We start from the raw sequence: 16,118 nt of genomic DNA, 5'->3' as shown, positions 1-16,118 counted from the left end.
GTATGCCTTGAAATACATCCACAGGTACACCTCCAAATAACTCAAATGATGGAAATCAGCCTATCAGAAGCTTCTAAAGCCATGACATAATTTTCTGGAATTTTCCAAGCTGTTTATTTAAGGCACAGTCAACTTAGTGTATGTAAACATCTGACCCACTGGAATTGTGAGAATTGTGAAATAATCTGTCTGTAAACAATTGTTGGAAAAAAAACACTTGTGTCATGCAAAGTAGATGTCCTAACTGACTTTCCACAAATTTCTTGTTAACAAACTAGAGTTTTGGCGTGGTTGAAAAACGAGTTTTAATGACTCCAACCTAAGTGGATGTAAACTTCCAACTTCAACTGTACATCAATGACGATCAAAGGAAAATGGAGCTCAATTTGGTCATAGCAAATATTTATTTAAATGAGATATTTCGGGATTTCATTTTTTTAATGCATTTTATAACATTTCTAAAAACATGTTTTCACTTTGTCATTATGGGGGTAGTGTGTTAATGGGTAACAGGAAAAAAAATGCAATCCATTTTGCATTCAGGCTTTAACACAACAAAATGTGGAATAATTCAAGGGGTATGAATAATTTCTGAATACTTTCACAGTATATGGCTCTTTTACCTACCTATAAGCCCAGCTTGTCACTCAAGCTTGACCCAGTCCTGTATTGTCCTGTCCTGCTCAGATCCACATACACAATTTTCAACCAGAAAAACATCACTGCCCCACACTGACAGCTATTAGCATAGCCAACCTTTGAACCCAGACTGACCCAACAGCACATCAGTCAGGACAGAACATCCATCTTGGGCCAAGTTTGGTCCAGTCCAGCCAGACTACTCTCTCAGAACTAGACTCCAAGGGCAGAGTGGTGAGGCAGGAACACCTGGAGCTTGTTACGTTTCACTGAGCAGGTGTCTAAAATGGCACCCTATTCCCTATATACACTGCACTACTTTTGACCAAAGCCCTATGTGGGTCCTTCTCAAAAGTAGTACACTAGATAGGGATCAAAGTGAAACCTTCATGAAAACCCAGCCAGGAAAGCCTCCAACTAAAACATGATGAACATTCAAAAGAGAGAAAAGGCCAAACAGGAAGAAAAGTAATTGATATAATGCAGACAGAGGCTGGTGGTGAGCCAACAGAGTAGAAAAACAAATGACACAAAACGCCCTCTCCGACTAACCATCTACAAAACGACCTCTTTGCTCTGAATTCAGTTCCATTAACATCCAAAACAGTCCCATTGTGACCTCTGTCATATTGGTTTTACAAACCAATTTAACAACAGAAATAATACAGAGCTTATTGAAAGGTTGGGCACAAAACCCTAATATGAAAAGAGGTATTCAACCCATTTTAAAAAGGGATACATTATGTAATCCAGGAGGTAGTCGAAAGGCTGTGTACATATTTTTGTACTTTATACTTCTGTTGCAGCCGCGGTACAAGTCCAGACGTAATTTCTCTCTCTGGGACGGAACATAGACTAAAGTGACCGTTCTGTAGGAAGCAAACCCTTTGCCAATTGCCAGGCAGTTTATCAGTCTTGTTCTTCATCACCGGTCACTCCCAGCTCCCTGCACTGGGTCATATTGGTTACAAAACACATTGAAACACGTAGGGAATACCTGAACATGTCAAAAATAAGAAGTTAACAAAGATTATGTTGCATGCCCTAATCAATGTAACCCTGGCGTAAGTGCCAGGAGCAAACCCTTCCAAAAGGAGACTACTACTGAAAAAACATCTAAACATTTCAAAAAAGGTTACAAGCCAAGGAGACAGATTAAAATTCAGACCATTTTACACACGCTCTTATCCAGAGAGACTTACAGCAGTGAGTGCATACATTCATACTTTCGAACCCACAAATCTGGCGTTGCAAGCGCCATGCTCTACCAACTCGTCCCGGAGTCGCCTCCACTCCTCCCCTTCCCACTACCGTAAAGGACAGTTACATAACAGATTCCTGAAATGCCTTATGATGATTCACACCCATACAGTACAGACAGAGCACAGTTTATAGTCAGAAAGTGAGGGAAGTCACTGGCTGAGGGGGGGTGAGAGTGAGAGAATGTTCTTCAGTGACAGTGAGAAGTATCAGAATGCACTTCTAGGAAGTGTGTGTGTGTGGGGGGGGGGGGGGGGGGGTAAATCACACAGTCACAAATAGCTATGTATGGGACGAAAGGGTAATTCATTGACTTGTCTTCCTGATTTTGGTTCCAGAAATAACTCCCTTACCAGTGAAAAAAAAACTCTGACCCTTATGCAACAGCTGGGACTAAGCCTATTAATAGCTAGGTCAGCTTTGATTATCAAGATCCTAAAGTACACCCCAACACCAAGAGAAAACCAGGGGGTGATTTAGGATGGTAGTTTAGTGTGGGTTATGTTCAGCCTGTACCATGTAAACCAGGGATGAGCAACTGGCGGCTGTTTTTGTAGGCCCGCTAATCAATACCACCCCCCCCACAAAAATTATTTGCAAAATGTTTTAAATACATATATTTTTAAAATATTTTTTGGAACTCAATTGGGGTCTCAAGAATAGTAGAATGCGCAAGGTACAATTCCGAAATGTGGCTGTGAAAAAAAATGGTCAGTCACTCAATTAGCCCATGTCAGCTAACATGTTTTAGATTAGATAGCTGGCTAGACTAATTAACCAAACTTGTAGTAATCATGGTTGAATTACTGACCAGGGGAACCTCGTTGATTTTGCAAGTCACTCTCACTCAGATTTGGAAAAATGTGTAGACGTGCTGGAAAATTGCTTTAAAACTACAAATTGAGTGAATTTCCCTTAGGTTCCCTTAGGGCCCCCAAAAGGCTAGGTACAGCTCTGACTGCATGTGGTTATGCAGACCCGCGAGCCACTGTGGCCCCTCATGAATTCAGATTTTTTGTGGCCACCACCCTAATCAAAGTTGTAGACCAAAGCCTCATCAGGCCAAGTTAAGGTAGCCAGCATCCAAACAACAATTTGAACAGCAATCAATCACACTCAGTGGCTAGTTTATTAGGTACACGACCATGTTCATGAACATGGATTGCTCCTACAGACAGTGTGTCATGTGGAAAACAAAAACAGACAAATAATGGGACAGTACAACAGTGGTGTGCAGAAGGGCATCTCAGAACGCACAACTAATCGATCCTTGTGTTGGGCTTTCAACCTCATCAAGCAACATACGTCATCAGAGTGGACAACAGAACATTGTACTGTCTACGCTCGGTTGGTTGTTTATATTAAATATTTTTAATTAAATCGAATATACTCAGAACTAAAGTTATGTTGCTAAGGATTCCACGACGCGGTTAGCCTTCATGGCTGGCAGGTTTGTGTTCCATTTTTGTGTGGATTCCACGAGTTCTAGCTGGCTGTACTATAGACACCTGTCGTCGTGGGAAAGACTCGTTGTTATCTTTTCGTAAAACAACTGGTTGCAGTAAAGAGCCAATCTGGATACTAAGGAGATCCTGAGGGAAATCGATGAGTACAAAACAGCTTTACGCTATAGAGGAACAACATACTCCATCATGGAAAGATCCAACTACCTCACAAAATAACTTTAACCCAATTAAAAAAAAGAAAAAAAAGGAGCTTAAAAAGGGACCAAATTCAGTCTCAATGACCAATTTCCAAGGGAGATAAACGAACGTCATAAGAGACTGTATCCAGTACAGCAGCAATAGAGGGAGAAGGTTAAGCGTGCCTTTCTCATTGTGGACAAACTCTTTATAGAAGGTCTTATGGAGCTGTCTCGGAATAGCTGTCCATAGCTGTACTAAATTCTATAGGGACTTTAGGTTACGAAAAAAAAAGAAAGTATGGGAACTGTAAAAATATCTGAACACTATGAAGTGGATATGAACACACAGGTACTCATTTACATGCTCGCTTACACATACGGACTTATACATACAATCTCGCTTTCTTCTCACTCTCCCTTTCTCTCTTTCCACTCACTTCATTGCCGAACTGTTTTATAATTTAATATATTTCTTGTCTATTTTTATGCATTTGTCAAGTTTATATATGTTTACAACAAGCAAGGGGAAGATATCAGAATAGGTGCATTGAGGAATAATAAGGTATTGTATGGAATACTGTAGTGAAGCCGTCTCTACAGTAATGCAAGGTCTCTTTCAAGATCAAATGAAATGTCAATTGCTATGGAAATGCTGGGATGTGTTTTTCAATGATGTTAAAGGTAATTATGATGCAACTATGACAGTGATACGATATGGATTACAATTATCATCATGACTATTAAGGCTATACACACTACATGTTACACACAGACAATCAACCATGCAAATTGGCCGAGTTCGTATTTATTTGGACAGCACACAGTCTTACTCTTATACAGACATCGTACAAACTCTCACTAAATCACATCCAATATCATACACATCAACCTACTCAGATTTACTACACACAATATCTTGTCTCAATTTTCTAACATCTGTGGCATTGGCTCACAGGCAAGGGAATAAAACAAATATTGCTAGAACCTATTTCTGGAATTCTAAATATCAGACATTTGAAAGCTCTAATTTTGACCGTCACAATACCTCTGATGGCAGTAACTTTACAAGCACTAACTATGGCCAAAGGAATATAACATATACTGTTTACAGGAAACTCACTCTACATCCTTAAAGGAACTCAAAAGGTGTGATGATATTAATTAACAAAAATTTTGATTTGAATGTGCAAATAGTCAGGAATGAGTCGCAAGGAAGGTGGATCTTTTTGAACATGAAAGTGGACGAAAAATAGATTTGGCTCATTAATCTATATGGTCCAAATAAGGATGATCCATACTTCTTTGAAAACATTTAAACCAATTTATTGAACTTACAGGCGACAAATGATCAAATCATTATGGTAGGAGACTATAACACAGTGCTAAGTACCTCAATGGACCGTAAAGGTAATCACTCTACAAACTATCACCGTGCCCTTAAGGAAATCACAAATATTATGGACACATTAGAAACACTGGATATTTGGAGACAAAAAAATCCCAACCTAGTGAGATATACATGGAGGAGACCTAATCAAGCTAGTCGTCTTGACTACTTTCTTATCTCTCTCCCTCTCTCTCGCTTCAAAAAGTTTTAATAGGAGACAGAATGCGATCGGATCATCATCTAATTGGCATTCACATAACTTATAGATTTTCCACGTGGACGGGTATATTGGAAATTTAATCAAAGTTTACTGGAGGACAACTTATTTTTAACTAAGACAAAATCATTTATAACTGAGTTTTTCCAGTATAATATAGGTTCAGCAAATCCCCTTATTGTTTGGGGTACCTTTAAAATGTACCTTCAGGTCATTCAATTCAATATTGATCAATAAAAAAAGCAGTTTCTGGCTAAAGAGACATGACTAACAAGGGAAATCCACGAACTAATAGTACAAGTACACAACAATAAAAATTATACTACAGAGATACAAAATAAGTTAGAAGAAAAACAAAAAGAACTTGAGGAACTTATTCAAGAACGATCTAATGTAATCTATTACAAAAATAAAGCAAACTGGATGGAATATGGAGAAAAATGCACAAAATTCTTCTTGAATCTCCAATACAGAAACACTAACAAAAATATTTTGCAGAAACTCGTTACTGAAGACAGAGTCATCTATGATTCTCTGAATTGTATTTTAAAAGAGGAAGCTAATTATTTTAGGCAGATGTTCTTTTCCATCCCATCCTCTCCCACTGAATGAAGATTAGGGTAAGTTATTATTTCCAAATAATATAAAAAATAGAAAATTAACAAATGTACAGAAAAGACTAGCGAGAAAGCCAAATTAGAGGAAGAACTTTGAGGCTATTAAATCCTTTCAGTCTGGAAAAACCCCAGGGCTTGATGGCATACCGGTAGAGGTATATCAAGCCTTTTTTGATATACTAAAAGCTCCATTGTTAGATTGTTTTAACTACTACTACTAAATGGTAGTCTATCAGGTACTCAGCAGGAAGGTCTGATTTATCTTATTAAAAACAAGATCCAGACAGCATATATAGAGACCCAGTACATCTAAAAAACTGGAGGCCCCTTACACTTCAATGTTGTGATGCAAAAATACTAGCGAAATGCATAGCACTCACAATTAAAAGGGTTTTACCAGGTATTGTTCATCCTGATCAGACAGGTTTTTTACATGGACGATACATTGGGGATAATATACTATAACTACTAGAAATAATAGATCATGAAACATCTAAGAAGCCAGGCCTGGTATTTATATTGGATTTTGAAAAGGAATTTGATAAAGTAAGACTGGATTTTATTTATAAATGCCTGGATTTTTTCAATTTCAGTGATTCTCTTATAAAACGGGTCAAAATAATGTATAGCAACACCAGGTGTAAAATAGTAAATCATATCTATTCGTTATGGCCATCGAAATGCTAGCTATTAAAATCAGATCCAATAACATTAGAGGATTAGAAATCCAAGGTTTAAAAACAAACGGTGTCCATGTATGCCGATGACAAGTTTTATATTAAGTCGGCATGCTAGATCCCTGCAATGTCTCATTAAAGAACTAGATAACGTTTCTGTAATCTCTGGACTAAAACCTAATTATGATAAGATTAAAAATGACGTATTGGTTCTTTAAAAAAATATAACTTTTACATTACCCTGCAGTTTACCTATTAAGTGGGCTGATGGTGAAGTAGACATACTTGGTATTCATATCCCAAAAGAGATAAATAAGCTTGCCACAATGAATTTCAATAGAAATAGATCCTGCAACCATGGAGAGGTATATTTATGGAAAAATTGCCCTGATTAACTCCTTAATCATATCTCAGTTTACTCACTTACTTATGGTGCTGCCTACTCCTGATGATTAGTTTTTCAAATCATATGAGCAAAAAATATTTAGCTTTATCTGGGATGCTAAACCAGACAAAATAAAGCGTGCCTATCTATATCATGCATATAAATTGGGTGGGTTGAGGTTATTAAATATAAAACCACTAAACCTCTACTTATTCAAAAGTTTTACATTACTAAGAAAAGCTCATCCATTGTTTAAAAATTGCCTTTTTGGCTTTGTGCAGATTGCACAATTAAATGAAAATTATACTTTAAAAAAGTCACTCTTTTTCAAACAAACATTTTAGAGCTGGCTACAATTTCAATTTCAATCCCCTGAAAATATACAAATATTATGGCTGAACTCAAATGTGCTGGTTGATAAAATACCTGTATTTATGGGAAAGATGTTTGAAAAGGGTATTTGTTCTTTAAACGATACTGTAAATTGGAATGGTAGAGTTATGTCCTTCAGAGTTATTATAATTGTACAGGAAGGTCTGCTCAATCCATGAGTACAACCAATTTATTACAGCATTACCTGAAAAATGGAGGCGGCAGGGAGCTGGTCTGTTTCCACAATATAAAGGATCAAAACTGGTGGAGGAATAAAAATAGCATAAATAGGAAAGTATACCAGTTTAATTTGGAGGACCAGGGTGTTGATAACTGTGCCATACAGATTGCAAAATAGTTGGGAAGAGATTTTTATGTACCGATTCCATGGTACAGGGTGTATGAGTTGATATAACGCAAGATTTAAAACTTCGTGATATTTAGCTAACATTATTATATAGAATTCTTGCCACCAACAACATGTTGAATATTTGGGGCATAAAATCATTGAAGATCTGCAGATTTTGTTGTGAGGATATAGAATCAATAGACCATTTATTTTGGTATTGCCCTCAGGTAGCCTGTTTCTGGTCTCAGGTTCAGGAATGGCTGAAAATGCATAGCATTGATCTAAAATTTACCCTAGAAATAGTACTGTTAGGAGATCTGGAGAGACCGGGTTAGTCATTTACTAATACTCTAAGTAAAAGTATTTATCTTCAACTCGCAATCTGGATTCTATTCGATTAGATAGATTGAAATGGTACGGTAAACATCACAGCATATTTGAAAGATATATGTTGCGTAGAAATCTGAAGAGGGTGGCCAGCAGAGATAAGTGAGATGGGCTGAGGGTTGGGATGTGGAATTGGAGACAAGTGGGAGTGGAGTTGCTGTGCGGGAGATAGAATGATGGTCAAAGATAAAAGTAAAAAATAAAGTAAAAATAAAACATAATAAAAAGTATGTTTGAATGACACTGGGGCAGCAGGGTAGCCTAGTGGTTAGAGCGTTGGACTAGTAACCGAAAGGTTGCAAGTACAAATCCCTGAGCTTACAGTGTACAAATCTGTCATTCTGCCCCTGAACAGGCAGTTAAACCCATTGCTCCCGGTAGGCCAACATTGAAAATAAGAATTTGTTCTTAATGGACTTGCCTAGTTAAATAAAAGGTAAAATAAAAATAAATAAACACTGAGGGGCAGTGTTTTTACAGTCAATGCCAGTTTGCCTGAGGCTGATGCTGTGCAGGTGTGCACACACACACACTCCCTCTCATTCAAATAAACGCATACAAGAACACACACATACATGTAATAGCGCCAGACATGCACACAAACATATACAGTTGGCATTGCTGTTATGATTTTAGTTGTCCAGCTATTGGGGAACTGTGGGGGCATCTTGGAGGGTTCGGGTTCACGTTTTTTGGCCTGGTGGGAGATCTGTCAACGTGCCCTTGAGCAGGGCATTGACCCTGGATGCTTCTGTGTGTCCCTCTAAATGAGAGTCTGTTGGATGACTGATATGATGTAATTGTTGAGCGGCTTCACTGCAAGTATATTGTATGTTTCGGATATTCAATAAAAACATTTAAAAGATATATCCTTGTCACGGATGGGGTATTGGAACAAACGACCACACCGGGTTACACTCATATCAGCTAAAAACAAAGAGAAGCGACTCCAGTTGGAATGAGATCACCAACACTGGACAATTGAGGAGTGGAAAAAACATTGCCTGGTGCAAAGGATCCCGGTTCCTGCTGCGTCATGTTGATGGCAAAGTCAGGGTTGGACATAAGCAGTATGAGTCCATGGCCCCATCCTGCCTGGTGTCAACAGTGCACGCTGGTCACAGTGGTGTACTGGTGTGAGGAATGTTTTTCTGGCACAAGATAAGTCCCTTTATACAAACTGAGCAACGATTGAACGCCACAGCACATCTGAACATTGTTGCTGGTCAATCCGAAAAGAGCATCTTTGGGATGAGATGGAACGGGCTGTTTGCAGTATGAATGTACCGCCGTCCAATCTTTCATTTTATTTCACCTTTATTTAACCAGGGAGGCTAGTTGAGAACAAGTTCTCATTTGCAACTGCGACCTGGCCAAGATAAAGCGTAGCAATTCGACACATACAACAACACAGAGTTACACATGGAATAAACAAAACATACAGTCAATAATACAGTAGAACAAAAGAAAACAAAAAGTCTATATACAGTGAGTGCAAATGAGGTAAGTTAAGGAAATAAATAGGCCATGGTGGCAAAGTAATTACAATTAAACACTGGAATGGTAGATCGGCAGAAGATGAATGTGCAGGTAGAGATACTGGGGTGCAAAGGAGCAAAATAAATAAATACCAGTATGGGGATGAGGTAGGTAGATAGATGGGCTGTTTACAGATAGGCTAAGTACAGGCTAAGTACAGGTGCAGTGATCTGTAAACTGCTCTGACAGCTGGTGCTTAAAGCTAGTGAGGGAGATGTGAGTCTCCAGCTTCAGAGATTTTTGCAATTCGTTCCAGTCATGGGCAGCAGAGAACTGGAAGGAAAGACGACCAAAGGAGGAATTGGCTTTGGGGGTGACCAGTGAGATATACCTGCTGGAGCGCGTGCTACGAGTGGGTGCTGCTATGGTGACCAGTGAGCTGAGATAAGGCGGGGCTTTACCTAGCAGACTTGTATCTGCAGCAATTGCCTGATTCCATCGCGTCAGCATGGACCAACATCCCAGTGTTATATTTCTGACACCTTGTAGAATCAATGCCCTGAAGAATTCAGGGTGTTCCGGGGATAAGGAAGGTCCGACCTTGTACTAGATGTGTGTACCTAAAACTGGCAACGGAGTGTATATCGTCAAGCGATCATGGATTTCTACTGTTATAGGTGCCTCTGACCAGGCGAGTTGAGGACATCAGCACCATTCCACTAGACAGTGGGGACACAATTAGGTTCCATTCACCAAAGATAGGACTTCGGAAAACAAAAACTCCTTCCGATTGGTAGTGAATAATAAAAAATGAAAAAAACAACAACTCTCTCTCAGATAGGGAGTGGACTAACTCTGTGGCAACGACACTTTACACACAGCAAGCCATGGCAGTCGTCCAATCATAATAGCCAGTGAGATAAAGGGGAGTTGGCCTCCATGCAACACTGTAGGAATACTCACAACAAAGACTATTTTACATAAGCCTGGGAAACACACAAAGGCCACCACAGCGATGACACATTGACTACCCATCAACTTCCTGTCCTAATTCATTCCAGAAGCATGGAAAGTGCAGTCCATGTTTTCACATCCTACTCTTTCATAATCACAACTTGTATGTATACTGTGCTTCCTGAAGGAGCCTGACATTTACATAAGCAGCGCTTCTCCACCCCCCCTCCCCGACTGCTTCTTCTGGGGTATCTTGGATGAGAGAGGTGTAGGGTAGAGGATGGGGGGGCGCTTTCACTTTGTGTAACCCTGTGGCTTTCTGATGTTACCCTGGTCGTTTATGGAACGCTGCTTTACAGGCAGTGCTTAGCTAAAGTCACACCGTTCCTACGGCAGAGAATCGGCATTTGCGTAGTGCTGATTATCAAAGACCGACAATTACCAGACCGACAATTACCAACAGGCGATGTGCCCTGATGAATACCAGGGGGCGCCATGACAACAAGAGGAAGAGGAACTGACTGGTAAACAACAACAGTCTCCATGTGTCACTAAGACAATGAATTATCTGGAAAGAGTTAAGTTACTTCCTCTTCTCCAATGCACTTTCTAACCCAGCGTTTCTTAACCCAGTCGTTTCACATTGCCAACTTGACCTATTCAACCACTAGCACACCTGAATCAACGCGTCAAACAACCATCAAGACACTGAATGTTGGTATTGGTATAGATCAAATATGTGAGGACTCAGCTGAGAAACAACGTTCAAAGCTCTCAGAATCCATGTCATCTGAGTGGAGTGGACATGCAACACTGGTGCCAAGTCTGATCCAGGTCCATGAATCACATGAGTGTAATGTTTCAGAGGCCCCGTTTCCTGGCAGCCTGGCCTATATGTGTGTATGTCATGTTCCTACTTCATACAGTGCTGCTGAAGCTCGCTCTGACCCACGGAGTTACACAACAGGTCTGCAGGCAGGTGCAGGACTGCGCCAACTGAACCTAATCCAGAACACGCCCAGGCAGCCATACCAGAACATTTACCAGAGCGAGGTGGGAAATCAAACCACATAATTAGAATGACTAATTCCACAAATCCCACAAGCCACTGAGCCAGAATCGGAGAAACAAACACAGTGCTTCTGATTGAGGGCCTTAGATCCACTAGGAGCCCAAAAGAAGACATCCAAAAGGGTGAGCGAGCCACTGGCCCACTAAAAAAAACACACTAGTGAAGTGGTCTCCCTCTCTTCATCTACATCAGTAAGGAGATTATAGAACTCTCAGTCCAGTGTACGAAAAGCAGAGAAGCCCCTACGCTCAGCATCACAGCAGCAACACGTGTTCACTGGGCGACTTCAGGTCACCTTTCACAGAGGTTCACCTCAGGACAAAATATTTACCAGTACCATTGACCAGGAGTTGTAATAAGCTTGATTAACCTTTCGCAAGTGGGTATACATTACACACAGACCATGTGAGCCAGAGCAGATTATTTACAAAGACACAATCAGCACTTGCCAACGTAATATTAAGGTTCCTGTGTAAATTCGATGTGCGAGAGGTCAATGTGCCAACCCAAAGAAGTCTTAGTACTGCAGCCGTGAATAAAGGATAACTAAGGGGTCAATTGACTGTGTTGAAATCTATGAGCTCAATGGTTAGTTAGTTCCCCCACCCCCCCGTGGCAAGTTAGCCCAATAAGATGACACATTTTGCCTCTATTTTCTACCCCCTGTTGACACACACACCAACAGCACAATGAGCATGGACTGAGGCAGAGGGACACTTATGTAACGGCAGCCTCTGGCTGTTACACAAGCCCAAGAACCGCACACCTAATAAAGTACACGCCCAATCACATAAACTACCCACAGAACAGACTTTAATTCCTACAATGTACATTCACAAACAAAACCATATCGTCTGTTCCCATCAACAATGTATGGCAGCCCTTCCCCTAGAACAGGCTTTTCTAAGTATGTGTGTGTGTTTCAACCCCAGAAAAGTAGTTTTACAGCGGTTGTGTTTTACAATGGCTTACACGGGAAACAACCTGAGGCAGACAGCTGCTCATCAGTTTCCATGTAAACATCTCAGTCAACTTGATCAGTCCCCTATCTAGAAATAGACAAAGCAAAATCTGAAAAACAAAGCTATTCTGCAAAAAACAATGAATTCCGAAAAAATTGAAACGAATTGTGGAATAAATAAAACAAAGGGCACGTCTTGCAGAGGATAGGAGAGGAGGACACGTCTTGCAGAGGATAGGAGAGGAGGACACGTCTTGCAGAGGATAGGAGAGGAGGACACGACTTGCAGAGGATAGGAGAGGAGGACACGTCTTGCAGAGGATAGGAGAGGAGGACACGACTTGCAGAGGATAGGAGAGGAGGACACGACTTGCAGAGGATAGGAGAGGAGGACACGACTTGCAGAGGATAGGAGAGGAGGACACGACTTGCAGAGGATAGGAGAGGAGGACACGACTTGCAGAGGATAGGAGAGGAGGACACGTCTTGCAGAGGATAGGAGAGGAGGACACGTCTTGCAGAGGATAGGAGAGGAGGACACGACTTGCAGAGGATAGGAGAGGAGGGCACGTCTTGCAGAGGATAGGAGAGGAGGACACGACTTGCAGAGGATAGGAGAGGAGGGCACGTCTTGCAGAGGATAGGAGAGGAGGACACGTCTTTCAGAGGATAGGAGAGGAGGACACGACTTGCAGAGGATAGGAGAGGAGGACACGACTTGCAGAGGATAGGAGAGGAGGACACGACTTGCAGAGGATAGGAGAGGAGGACACGTCTTGCAGAGGATAGGAGAGGAGGACACGTCTTGCAGAGGATAGGAGAGGAGGACACGTCTTGCAGAGGATAGGAGAGGAGGACACGACTTGCAGAGGATAGGAGAGGAGGACACGTCTTGCAGAGGATAGGAGAGGAGGACACGTCTTGCAGAGGATAGGAGAGGAGGACACGTCTTGCAGAGGATAGGAGAGGAGGACACGTCTTGCAGAGGATAGGAGAGGAGGACACGTCTTGCAGAGGATAGGAGAGGAGGACACGTCTTGCAGAGGATAGGAGAGGAGGACACGTCTTGCAGAGGATAGGAGAGGAGGACACGTCTTGCAGAGGATAGGAGAGGAGGACACGACTTGCAGAGGATAGGAGAGGAGGACACGTCTTGCAGAGGATAGGAGAGGAGGACACGTCTTGCAGAGGATAGGAGAGGAGGACACGTCTTGCAGAGGATAGGAGAGGAGGACACGACTTGCAGAGGATAGGAGAGGAGGACACGACTTGCATAACTAGCCTGACAGCCCTGTTGAACAGGGACAGGATGAGTGTTAGTGGAGCGTTGAGGGGGGTGGCCGCGTGGCTGTGCGACCCCCAGTGTTCGGAGACTGATCTAGTGATATACTTGGCCAGTATCTCTCAGACTGGAGAGATTACCATGACCCGGGTCAGCAGAAGGCAGGGAGGGTGCTTCTATAACAATAACACCTCATGTTGTGTGACTAACACTCCACTCTGACTGGGGAGGGGGGCTTGTCTCTGAAAACACCACCATGCTAAGGGTTCACTTAAAACATGGGAAATCTGAAACTGTTGCTCACACTATTATACAGCTCATCTTGGATGCAAGCATGTTAATGCAGAGGTGTTAAATGACATGTTTTGGCATTGTAGGGTAGACAGGTGTAGTGACACCTTAGAATCATCAGGACACATCCTAGGATCTCTGTTCAGCAGATCACATGTTGGGGACATTGTCAGAGCGTTCTACAAAGTGTGATCGTGACAGAGTTGTTAACCAGGCAGCTGGTAGTCTAGCAGTTAAGAGCGTTGGGAAAGTAACCAAAAGGTTGCCGGTTCAAGTCCCCGAGACAACTAGCTGAAAAATCTCAGCAAGGCACTTATCCAGAGATACTTACAGGAGCAATTAGGGTTGAGGTCTGCTAAAACATGGTTTCTCCCCTGGGTCCACGTATGGTTTTTGCCCTAGCACTACTCAGCTGATTCAAATAATCCAAGCTTGATGATCCGGGCGCCAGGACCGAGTTCAAGAAACACTGTGCTAAATGAGTACAATATAAAAAGGTAATAGACAACTCCCCCATGCCCATTAGAGGTGGCCACACTGATCACAACATAACTGTCAACCCAATCAACTACCACAACCAGAGGAATGGACAGAAACAATAAGAAAGGAGACAAACACAGGCTACCAGTAAATCACAATCTTAGAAGAAGGTAACCACATCCCTCATGTGATGTGCTCTATAGTATATAAATACATGTTTGTTGTTGTAGTTGACCATATGTTGTTCCTTGTGCTGCACCCATTCAGACTGACTAGTACCGTTTCATCGAACACTAAATCCTCCCACTGCCACCTGTTTAGGTTACCGTAGAAACGGTCAAAGAGCCCCCACATCAAATAAAACATCTGAGCGCTCCTAACAGAGAACATGAAAGAGTGAAAGACCAAATGAGAGAGAAACAGATTGAATGAAAGGATGGCTAGTGTCAAACTGATGCATAAGTAGGGAGCGTTATACAACACTGTTGCAAAACAACTCAAATTCACAGACAGTAAGTACAATGTAAAACACCCTGGTTATCATCGACAAATGTAAAACACCCCGATTCTGCACTACAATGTATTAAAACAACACCCCGGTTCTGCACTACAATGTATTAAAAAAACAACACCCCGGTTCTGCACTACAATGTAAAACAACACCCCGGTTCTGCACTACAATGTATTAAAACAACACCCCGGTTCTGCACTACAATGTATTAAAACAACACCCCGGTTCTGCACTACAATGTAAAACAACACCCCGGTTCTGCACTACAATGTATTAAAACAACACCCCGGTTCTGCACTACAATGTATTAAAACAACACCCCGGTTCTGCACTACAATGTATTAAAACAACACCCCGGTTCTGCACTACAATGTATTAAAACAACACCCCGGTTCTGCCCTACAATGTATTAAAACAACACCCCGGTTCTGCCCTACAATGTATTAAAACAACACCCCGGTTCTGCCCTACAATGTATAACAACACCCCGGTTCTGCACTACAATGTATAACAACACCCCGGTTCTGCACTACAATGTAAAACACCCCGGTTCTGCACTACAATGTAAAACACCCATGGTTCTGCACTACAATGTAAAACACCCATGGTTCTGAACTACAATGTAAACACCCTGGTTCTGAACTACAATGTAAACACCCTGGTTCTGAACTACAATGTAAAACACCCTGGTTCTAAACTACAATGTAAAACACCCTGGTTCTAAACTACAATGTAAAACACCCTGGTTCTAAACTACAATGTAAAACACCCTGGTCCTAAACTACAATGTAAAACACCCTGGTTCTGAACTACAATGTAAAACACCCTGGTTCTGAACTACAATGTAAAACACCCTGGTTCTGAACTACAATGTAAAACACCCTGGTTCTAAACTACAATGTAAAACACCCTGGTTCTAAACTACAATGTAAAACACCCTGGTTCTAAACTACAATGTAAAACACCCTGGTTCTGCACTACAATGTAAAACACCCTGGTTCTGCACTACAATGTAAAACACCCTGGTTCTTCATCATCATCCAGATTTCTCACTAACAACAAATTGTTAATTTATACATCTTTCTCCGGTAATCCTTGATTCAGCCTCAGTGTCCACCTCAGTCATCACGTCACCCCCACCCGCTGCTGTCCC

General features: G+C 41.5%; 1 protein-coding gene across 4 annotated transcripts in view; it reads right to left on the bottom strand.

The window, feature by feature from the left end:
• LOC110492307 (helicase ARIP4) overlaps positions 1 to 16,118 on the bottom strand; it is a 78,457-nt gene that overhangs the window by 37,256 nt on the left and 25,083 nt on the right. The window lies entirely within an intron of this gene.

The sequence above is a fragment of the Oncorhynchus mykiss genome, chromosome 16 (assembly GCF_057628025.1).
Source record: "Oncorhynchus mykiss isolate SJ-2025 chromosome 16, ASM5762802v1, whole genome shotgun sequence".
Lineage (NCBI taxonomy): Eukaryota > Metazoa > Chordata > Actinopteri > Salmoniformes > Salmonidae > Oncorhynchus > Oncorhynchus mykiss.
This window is presented reverse-complemented; position numbering and strand designations above follow the sequence as displayed.